The sequence below is a fragment of the Mauremys reevesii genome, unplaced genomic scaffold (genome assembly GCF_016161935.1).
Source record: "Mauremys reevesii isolate NIE-2019 unplaced genomic scaffold, ASM1616193v1 Contig111, whole genome shotgun sequence".
Taxonomy (NCBI): Eukaryota; Metazoa; Chordata; order Testudines; family Geoemydidae; genus Mauremys; species Mauremys reevesii.
The window spans coordinates 255,081-263,438 of NW_024100729.1; the positions used below are offsets into that span (position 1 = coordinate 255,081).

General features: G+C 56.8%; 2 non-coding genes across 2 annotated transcripts; both read left to right on the forward strand.

The window, feature by feature from the left end:
• Positions 1-299: 299 nt before the first annotated feature.
• LOC120392725 lies at positions 300-491 on the forward strand. The gene has a single exon (XR_005591770.1). It is a non-coding gene; the product is annotated as a U2 spliceosomal RNA (small nuclear RNA).
• Positions 492-6,612: 6,121 nt separating this feature from the next.
• On the forward strand, positions 6,613-6,693 carry TRNAS-UGA. Its single transcript has one exon. It is a non-coding gene; the product is annotated as a tRNA-Ser (tRNA).
• Positions 6,694-8,358: the final 1,665 nt, after the last annotated feature.

Below are 8,358 nucleotides of genomic sequence, written 5' to 3' on the forward strand. Positions count from 1 at the left end.
ACAAAATATAATACTGTATATTGAAGTAGGCAAGTGCTGCTTCTGACTTTCCACTTTTAATTGACCCTTGTAATCTTGTGGCACTGACACGTTGTAGCTTCATTTTATATCAGCTTACAGGGCGGGAGCAGGGGCACCACCATTTTAGGCCACCAAAATTATCTAAACCTGTCGCCTATGCTTCGAGTTACCTAGTTATCAAGTGTCGGGAATGGTGTTTGGTGCGTGTCTGGGAGCTCCTCGTGCTGAAGTAGAAAGCAGAGGGGAAGAGCAGCTGCCTAGCATCCGAGACTCTCAGCATCGCTTCTCGGCTCCTTGGAGCTAAGATCAAGCGTAGTGTCAGTTCTTATGAGTTTAATATCTGATAGGTCCTTTATTTGAGGACTGTATATTAAATTGATTTTTGAAACAAGGGGATGGAATAGGAGCTTGCTCTGTCCACCTATGCATTGACCTGTTATTGCAGTGTCTCCAGGACCAGTGCTTCTCCTTTTGGGGAAAACTGTCTGGTTAGAAAAGCAGAAAAAGTTTCACTCTAAAGATGCTGATTTGAGAAGATTTTTTTAAAGTAGTTAAAAAAATCAGGCCTCTTCTTCTTTGGTTTCTTCATGACAACATATTGTTAAAATATCTTGGGAGTGCTTTCTGAGTCTACAGATGTAAGTTTCTTTGTCTTGCTAGAGGATTGTTTTAAAAGCTGAGATTCTTCTGTTTGCTTTGAGTCTTTTCAACAACATGAGACAAATGCTTTCCAGACTGAGGGTCTGTTTGGGAGATGGTTGGTTGGGGGGTTTTGTGTGTGTGGGGGAAACACAGATTGGTAATATTTGAGTCACATGTATATCAATAACTGGATGAGTTACACAGACTTATCCCCACCCAGCCTACGTTCCATGTATCTTGACTGAGCCTGCCGCCCACCATCCCAGAGCAGAAGCCTGAAGCCTGAGCCCCATCGCACTCCCTCAATTACAACCCAGGAGGCTGTGGCCACAATAAAAGACCCTGGTGGCCACATTTGAGAAATGCTGGAGCCTCACAGTAAACAAAACCCAGCAGGTTTGTCACACCCTGTCCCCCACCCTGGGGATTTCTGCCTCTCCCACCCAGACCAACCTCCTGGAGGTTCCACCCCTATGTATTTACTGCCCTTTCTCCCCGCCAAGGGAACCCGCCAGCAACTCCTGATAATCCCTCCCTCAACTGGCTCCTGCAGCCATTCCCTTCCCCTGCCCCTGGGAGGATGGAATGAGCTGGAGCAAAACATGGATGTTGCGCTGCAGCCTGTTAGGGCAAAAAGGGCAACTGGGGACATGTCAGAACAGGAAATAATTTCCCAGCACAATTCCCCCCAGGCTCTTTCCCTGCACACAGATATTCTAGCTTGTCCTGCATGGGACAGAAAAATTCAAATTTAGGGCTGGCAATTAATCGCAGTTAACTCATGCAATTAGCTTTAAAAAAATCATGATTAATCTGTTTTAATCACACCATTAAAAATAGAATACTAATTTAAAATTACGGTATTATATTTTGTTTTTCTACATTTTCAATATATTGATTTCAATTACAACACAGAATCCGAAGTGTACAGTGCTCACTATATATAGTTTTATTACAAATATTTACACTGTGAAATATAAAGTGCTTTAGTGCAATCTCTGTATCATTAAAGTGCAACTCGCATATGTAGCTACTGCTCCCCCCAATGTTGGGCTGTGCCCCCCTAGGGGGCTGTGAGGGGGGAGCAAGGAGCGACATCAGACTCCTGCCTCCAGGTCACCTTCCCCACCACCTGGGCTGCATAAAGAGAGGACAGGCGCAGCAGCCCAGCCCCTCCCCGCTCGGGACCGCCCCTGGCGCGGCGGGGTCCCAGCGGCCGCAGCGCCCAAGCTGGGAGCGAGCTTTGGGGCGAGGAACCGGGCCTTCCCCACGCGCCGAGTCTCTGTCCCGCGCTCTCTCCGCCAATCAGCGGCGGGAGGGGCAGTGACAGTTACGGCCTCCTCCACTAGAAGGTCGCGTGTAGAGAGGCGAGAGAACTTCGCTTCCCAGAGTGCACCGGGAGGCGCGTTGCCGAGCAACCTGCCGTCACCTCCGCTGTGAGACAGGCCAGGAACTACAACTCCCAGCCTGCCCGGGCGCCTCAGTCCTCTCAGCCCAGGTGAGGCGGGTCCTGGGTCAGCCTGGCACCTCCCCACAACTCCTCATCCCGCCCCGCCCCAGAGAGCCCCGGCCCCGCCCCGGTGCAGGGTCTGAAGCTGCCGAGCGTAGGCACGTGCTGCGCCGATTCGCCCCCTCCCGGCTGGTCAGGGCGGGGCCAGGTCTGCTCTGCCCGAGGCTGGATCCCTGTGTCCGCCCAGATGTTCCCAGCGCCCCTTGTTCGCTGGGTGTAGGCGGGCCCAGGCACCGGCCGCGTGTCACCCCCGACTCCGCTGCTGGGCCCGCCCCTGCCCGGGAGCCCGGCTCTAAACACCCACTGCAGGGACAGCGACACCCCGGACAGACCCGCCCCTGGACTGAATGAGTCCTTCCCCAGCCCCAGCCCGCTGTGCCCGCCCCAAAGCGCCCCTGCACACCCCGCTGTACCGCCCCCAAAGCCCAGCCCCTGCACCCCCGCTGTGCCCGCCCCAAAGCCCAGCCCCTGCACCCCGCTGTGCCCCGCCCCAAAGCCCTGCCTCCTTCCCCGAGGTCCTGCCCTCACGCTGCCCCTAACCCCGAGTCCCCCTCACATCGCCTGTTCCCCTAATCCCTGCCCCTTTCCCTGAAGTCCTGCCTGCCCCTTCCTCCAAGGCACCACCCTCCCATTGCCTCTTTTCCCAGCACCCCACCTCACTCTGCCCCTTCCCCGACTCCCCACTCGCGCATTGCCCCCCCAATACACCCCTCCCTAAGGGCCCACCCCACATGGCCCCTTTCCCCAAGTTCCTACCCGCCAGGCTTCCCTTTCCCCTAAGACCCTGCCCCTGCCCCGCCCCTTCCCCTGGGACTCCGCCCTCACACTGCCTGAGACCCCACCCCTACACCACCTGTTCCCTCTAATCCCTGCCCCTGCATCGCCCCTTCCCCCGAGAGCCCCCCCACATGCTTCCCCTTTGCCCCGAGATCCCGCCCTCACAGCGCCTCTTCCCCCAAGCCCCAATGCCACACAGCCCATTTCCCCTGAGTCCCGCCCCACACTGCCCCTTCCCCTTATGACCCCACCCCTGTACCACCCATTCACGAGACCCCGCCTCACACTGCTCCTCCTGAGACCCTACACCACCCAACAGGCCAGACTCTGGGAAGGGAGGGGAGAAACATGCTGTGCTCTGCCACAGACTTCCCGAGTGTCCTTGGGGCACATCACTCAGCCTCTCTGGGCCTCAGTTCTCCCATCCAGGAAATGGGGCTGGTGGCGTTCCCGCCCTCGCACGAGCTGGGAAGAGAACTACCCTGTGAATTAAGAAGATGCTCCCAGTCCCCCTGCTCCCACCTCTCGACCCACCGCCGCTCCCCGAGCCTGTGCTAGACTCCAGATGTCCTAGCCCCCCGCCCCCTCCCTGGTCTGACCACTAGCCCCCACTCCCCTTTTAGTCTCACTGCCTTTTCTATCCACCCACCCCACCTGTCCATCCCTTTGCTGCAGGTTTCTGGGGTCTCACCTGCTCTGCGCTCCCCCAGTGCAGCCCAAGGCTTTTCCTCCCCCCACCCACACATCCTCTCCCCCTCCGGCGCGATCATCTGCTTGGCCCCCCCCCGCCTCGCGGGGTGCGCTGTGCGGCGTGGCTGGGGCGTGTGCAATGGCCCAGCACCAGGCAGCCAGAACGTAAACCACAGGCCCTGCCCCACCCCACTGGAGCTGCCCTCCAGGTGCATTTGAGCCCAGCACCTTGCATCTGTGCTCTCCTGCCCCACGAGGGTGAGCTGCAGTCCCCACCATGCTCTGCAGCAGAGAGAAGAGTCAAGCCAACCAGCCCATTTAGGATGGGGGAATCAACACCCTTTTTTCTGCACAGCCACTGACCATCAGCAGGATTCCTCCTCCCTCCTGTGCCTCAGTGCAATTAAATCTCTGTATCTAGACAGCGGTCCATCCGCTGCACCCCAGTCCCCACCTAAGCCTCCCTGCCACAGCCCTGCACCTGGCTCCAGAGAATTAAGTCTCACATCTCGCTGGGAAGTCGACTTATTGTGCCCAGAGCGTCTCAGCCCCGCTCAGTAGATGACCTGAGAAACACAGGGTCCGGCTTTTCCAAAGAAGAGCTTAGAACCCCCTCATCATGTGGCCTAAAGGATGGGCATCTCCCTGTGGATCGGATGATTCAGGATTTGGAGTCCCCTCGTGGTTGTGCTCACTTTGTGCTGCAAGTCCTGCTGCCTTCAGGGCTAGAACCTCTTCTTGGCCACTCAGGCCAATGCTCTGGCTTCAGCTAGAGCCCGGGAAGGAGTTGGGGGTGGGTGTCACAAAACTGGGGCATGAGCCCCAGGGCTTCCAGTCTCGCCTTTGCCCTTCCTGACTTGCCAAAGAAAATGGGCGCTCCACTTCCAAAGTCAGCACCATGAGTGGGAACGGTCAGAGGCCCCACCAGGGGCCCAGCCCTGCTTTCCTACCATCTCCTGATGTTAACCACAAAGCATCAGCAGCCGCCCTGCAGGCTGGCCTGAGGTGGCCTTCAGTGGGGTTCGGCATGGCAGGGAGCAGCCTGGCTGGGTGTCTCTGTGGCTGTCTGCTGGCCACGCATAAGTCATGGTCCTGCCCTCCTCTTGCCCACCTTCCATTTGCTCTGTGGATTTTAAACCTTCCCTTGGAGCTGTCAGCACCAGCCACCTCTGCTCCAGGTGCCCAGAGGAGGAGAGGTGCTGGGCACCTGCCTGAGACTCTGTCTCCCTCCTGCCTACGAAGCCTGGCCTGGCCCTCCTTCCTTCAAGCGCCAGGTGGGCAGGAGGAAAGCACAAAGGCAAGTGCCAAACTTGTGGGCACCAGGTGAATCTGTGAGAATCCCAACCCTCAGGTGTCAGTTCTAGAGCCTAACCCACTGCAGCCTCCCACCCAGAGGCCTGAGTCACCCAACAGGATGGGAAAGATTTGCTCTTGCACAACAGGACACAGGAAGTTGGGCACTGTGAGCTCCAGAGCTTTACCACAAACCAACACAAGGTCACTGAGATTTGAACTCAGATTGCAGGATTCAGAGTCCTGAGTACTGCCCATTACACCATGGGACCAGCTCATGCTGTCTTCTCTGCACATCAGTGACCCTCACAGGGCTGGCTCATGAGGACTGTGGCCTTACTAAAGCTTAGTGGGGTTTGGTTGGCTAATTCCCAGCACCAATAGAAGGGGAAGGGCCAATGGGAAATCAGGACCCTGAGACTGACAGTCCCTGGGCAATGGGAGAGGCCAAAGCTCCAAGTTAGCCGCACTGACAGGCCAGGCAGTGTAATGAGGAGTCACCAGGCCAGGGGTCCCATCCTCCGTGGGAGCTGGAACTGCCTGGGGCAGAGTGGGGCGGAGCTAAGGAGAGCAGGAGCCCGAGAAGAGCCAGGGAGCAGAGCTGGGCAGGTGTAGTGCCAGAAACTGCTCCCTGTGGACTTTGCTGCCTGCAGCAGTTACTGAGACCTGAGGTTGTTCTTATTTGCTGACTTGTCCTAATTGGATCAAACTTGACAGTGGTTTCTCTAGCAAAGGCCAATCCTGGCCGCTTGGTCAGACATCCTCATTCACATCAGGCTGGGGGTGACCAGATGTCAAAGATGAAATATCGGGACGTGGGTGGCCCGGGCAAAAAAAAAAGCCAAAGCCCCCCGCCAGGCGGCAGTGGCACAACCCCGTCTCCACCCAGCTCTCAGCTCCGACCCTGATACACTCCCAGCTCCCCTGTCCCCTCGCTCCTGGGCCCAGCCTGGGCCTCCGAGCTCTGCAGCCGAGCCGCACTCCAGGTCCCTCCTGCAGCTCCCGGGCAAGGAGAACCAGGCAACCAGCCCAGGCCCTCCTGGCAGGGCGTGTCTGCCCCACGTGTGTCTCTGACCCCACCCACATGGGTCCTGCCCGCTCCCCACTGCCCCCAGCCCCACTGCGCTGCCCGCAGGTCCAGGGCTGGAGCAGCCTCCATGCTGCGCTCCCGGCCATGGCCATGGCCCATGTGCAAACCTGGGAGGGAGGAGGATGCCGCCTGCTTGGGAAGAGGCAGGGCCAGAGCGAGGATTTGGGGTGGGATCAATGGGGGAAGGAGGGGCGGAGTCGGGGCGAGTGTCCCTCCGGGCTCGCTCTGCCTGTGTGCCGGAGCAGAGAGCAAAATTGTTTGTTTGTCAGTGTCCTGACCAAATATCGGTGGGACGTGGGACAAACAGGCAAATATCGGGACAGTCCTGATAAAATCGGGACGTCTGGTCACCAACATCAGGCTCCAAGTTGAGAATCATTTCCCCTTCCCGCTCTGTGGGAGGGGAGACTTTAAGCTGCTTTCTCTGTGCGACTGCATGGCTAAGCAAAGAGAACAAACCCCAAATCCCACCTGTGCTTTGGGGGCCAGGTTTCTGGTGGGAATTCTGTAGTTCAGATGACTTTCGCGCACGCCTGGGCATTGGGATTCTTTACCAGTTTCTCTGGCATTGGGGCAGTTTGTGCTCACAGCTGTGATGGCCGAGTGGTTAAGGCATTGGAGATGAAATCCAATAGGGTTCCCCTCGCAGGTTCAAATCCTACTCACAGCGAGGTCTGTGTTTTAGTGATCCCTCACCCAGGCAATACCTCTGTACAACCCCTGAGACACTCTCAATTCTCTCCCCACCCCATATGGAAATCCTGTTCTGCTCCTTTTATCGAGATGCCTGCAGGACACCCCTCACGCACTGTGTCCCTGAGGGGGTCAGTGCAAACTCTCGGCACCTGAAGCCTCTGCCCACTCCACCTGGTACCCCCCATAGATCAGCCACCAGCCCTGGTTCTGCTCCTCTCTCTAGGGTAGGAAAGGGCCAAGTCAGCGACTCCATGCAGGGCTACGGGAACTGCCAGAACCAACAGAGAAAAAATAGGTGCTCAGCGCCACTGGCAGCCAGCTCCCCGCCCCCTGCCACTACAGGCCTTGCTGACAAGCTCCTCCTCTTCCCCTTCAGCACCTCCACCTGCCAGTGATCAGCTTGTTCAGTGGGGGTGCAGGAAGGCGCTGGGTGGGGGAAGAGGGAAGGAGTAGGGGACAGGGAGAGGTGGAGGAGGGAGAGGAATGGGGCAGGAAGGTGCAAGCCGGGAAGAGATGGGACAGGGTGAGGGCTTGGGAGAAAAGGTAGAGTGGGGGCAGGGCCTGAGGAAGGAAGGGGATTTGTCACAGGCCCCTCTGGGGGCCGGCCCTGAAGGGGCTTGCCCAGCTAACACAGTGACAATACAACTGACCAACATTGCGGGAGACTAGAGGAGATCCGCACTCACACACTGATGCCAGGGTGTTTCAGCAGGGCTCAGTAACTTTATGGTTCTCATGGAGAGTGGATTGCAGGGCGCTCCACCTACAGAGCCCAGGTGCTCCATGTGCCTTGCCAGTGTGGACACCTCAGGAGTTAGGGCGCCGGGGCTGCTTTAATGCGCTCTAACTTGCAGAAGTGTCGCCAAACCCCTGAACTATGTCACTTATTAGCGGCTTGCGCGTATGTAATAAATACAATGGTATTTAATGGTCAGAAATTGCACCAGCAGAGAAAGTATATTGAAACCTAAAGTAAGAGTTTAAATTATCTCCATGTCCCACGTCACTAAAATGAATCCAGCCCACAGGGCACGTGGGCGAAAGTATCGGTGTCAGGATGCTACATTGTTGTGCTTTGATAAATGAAGCTGCAAAATAAATGATGTTTAAATGACTCACTCTATTTTTACAATTCGGTGTTAGAGGTAATAGATGCAGATGTACACCAGGCAGGGTTGTTTGGAGGACAGAAGCCAGCGTAAACATCCCACCACTGTCAAGTTTGAGCCAATTAGGACAAGTCAGCAAGTAAGAGGTAACCTCAGGTCTCAATGCTGCTACAGGTAGCAAGTCCTGCTGAGGAGCAGTTTCTGCTTTTCACTGCAGCTCACACTCCCCGGCTCTTTTGGGCTCCTGCTCTCTCATAGCTCTGCCTCTGGCCCAGCAGGCAGGTCAGCTCCATGGAGGATGGGACCCCTGGCCTGGTGACTCCCCTCATTACACTGCCTGGCCTGTCAGTGCGGCTAACTTGGAGCTTTGGCCTCTCCCCCGGCGTGCCTGGGGATGTCAGTCTCCAGGGTCCTGATTTCCAGTGGCCTTCCCCCTTCTACTGGACTAGGAACTAGCCAACCAAAACCCCACTAGCTTTAGTAAGGGCCAGCAGTCCTTTACATGAGCCGGCCCCATGAGGGTCACTGAT